Here is a 2,369-nt window from a genome sequence, read left to right as displayed (position 1 = left end):
TGTATTCAAACAGGCATCTGTCTGATGTCTTGTATCGTACAAGTGCTAGTCTGTAATTATTGGAATTTGGCTATTTAGCTCCTAGATGGAATGATCGTTGGAATGATTACACATGTTAGAGGTGAAACAAATAAGCTGTGTAATGCATATTGCAGCCATTGTAGCGAATACAAGAAGGAACAAGCTGCTTCATGAGTACATAAAGTCTCTAGAAGAAGACTGTGCTAACAATCTAAACTCAAAATAAGCATAAGTTCTAAAAGCTTCCTATTGTGCTTGTGGAACCAGATGGATGATTTGTCTGAAAAACATTGTGTAATGTACCAGCCTCTACTGATAGGACTTAAATGGGAGAGCTGTCTCATTTATGTGGCTGGCATATAGTTCTTTGGTTACACATTTCAGGTCACAGTTGAGAACATGGAAATGGTATGTCAGCATATTAAGGATGCAGGCTTGAAACTGAAACCAAGATACTTTGATTTCATACACAGGTGTTGTTTCGTGGGAAGACAGCTCGCAGGGATGGGGTGTTAACTCATTCTGTAAATATCACAGAGCCCAAGGAATGGCCACAGCCCAAGACCAAATAAGAAGTCTTCCACGAGCTTTTCATGTTTCAAGCTGATTTGTGTCCAATTTCTTCACACAACTCTGTCCACTGACTTATAATTGTTGTTCGTTTTGTAGGTGCGAGAATGTAAACATGCATTCCAGTCATTTAAATGTGTTTTAGTTGAAGCACTGATGCTAGCTTTCTCTCGTCAGGATTCTCCATTCATTCCGAATACTGATGCCAGAATGGTATGAAGTATATAATCATGTATGTGAATTATATTTTAACTGCTTCCTAACACTGATACTCTACAAAAATGTAGGAACTGCTTGCAGTTGTAATATTTATCAAATTTTGATAATTCAATGATTAACCAAGCTGCAGTTACCTGATATCCACAAAAACTAGAGGTTTGGGGATTTGGTGTGTATATAATGACAGGTAGACTGAAAGAAACAAGACATAGTGTTGAAGTCTGTGTAAAATAAGTCACTTTCATGATATAAAAGACTGTTTCGTTCAGATATTAATGATTAATTTAGTTTTATGAGTGAATGTTTTGTTTTTGTTATAATAAAAGTTAAAAGCAGATGATTATAGGAAGTTTTGTTAATAATTCATTGATGTTGAGAATATCGAATGTCACGTGCAATATATTGACGTCGAGACTATAGAAGGTGGACAGACGATTAGGTAATAAAGATATAAATAGTGTGAGACGAGCGGGAAGCAGCAGACAGACAGATAATAGCAAAAGAGAATAAAGTTGGTGTGAAGTTAACTACCGTAGAAGTGATAGACTAAACGATTGGCATAGGCCTTACATTTAATATGTTAAAGTGAAACTAACAGTAGAAAAGAAGATAAGAAAGTAATTTTATTCGGTCAAAGCGTGGTTTTAATGTAACTGAATCAGCCTGAGTGCACTTTGACAAAAGAAACAGAGGATCTTCAAAAGAAAGAAGACCAAACGATTATGGTAACTCGCGCTACAATTGTAAGTGAATCACAGTGAATACTAGTGCGATAGACATAGAGAAGGTAGTTCGGCTTGTCAACTGAAGTTCTAAAGCAATTGAATAGGCCTAAGTGGATATTTGACAAGAAGGAGAGAACTACATATATAGTATTTATCATATGTCCATAACATCTATAGTGTTGAAGAATTTATTGTACATACGTTAACTTGTTCTGAATATATATATTGTTACGACAGCGAAAGTCACGTGACGCTGGTAACACGTCATCAGTTCTAGAAGGATCATGAAGGTCCGAGTGTTTGCCAGATGCCCTCTGTTTTAGTATATAAGCCCGGCAAATAATAATTGCAGATAGGGAGATATAGAGACAGATAATCGAGTCAAGTCGTAAGTAAAGTGCGTGAATCGTTGTGAATTATAGCGTGTGTTTAAATCAAAGTGACTGTGGAAATTAAATGTATTGCAAAGTTGTATTGAGAAAGAATAAACTAGTTTTATTTAAGAAAGGACTTGTATCGCCGAAGTTCCTCAGGTAGAATTTATACCGGGAAATTAACAAACGACTAGAGACGGAACAATATTATTTTGAAAACAAGTGAAGTGTGTGCTCTTTATTCATCGTTGAATTTATTGCTAACAATTTACAGACACCTACTGTAGAAAAACCCTAAGCCCAACAACAACATAGTATATATTTATACTATTATACTATTAAAAAATATAACTAAAAACCTTTCTATTTGATAATTGGCAAAAAGGAAAGTTATATATATATATTGTTACGCCTCCAGTCGTTAGTTAATTTTCCGTAACTTCGTTCCGACGAAACTTTA

Source organism: Limulus polyphemus, unplaced genomic scaffold (genome assembly GCF_000517525.1).
Source record: "Limulus polyphemus unplaced genomic scaffold, Limulus_polyphemus-2.1.2 Scaffold818, whole genome shotgun sequence".
Lineage (NCBI taxonomy): Eukaryota > Metazoa > Arthropoda > Merostomata > Xiphosura > Limulidae > Limulus > Limulus polyphemus.
Note: the sequence above shows the minus strand (reverse complement) of the source record.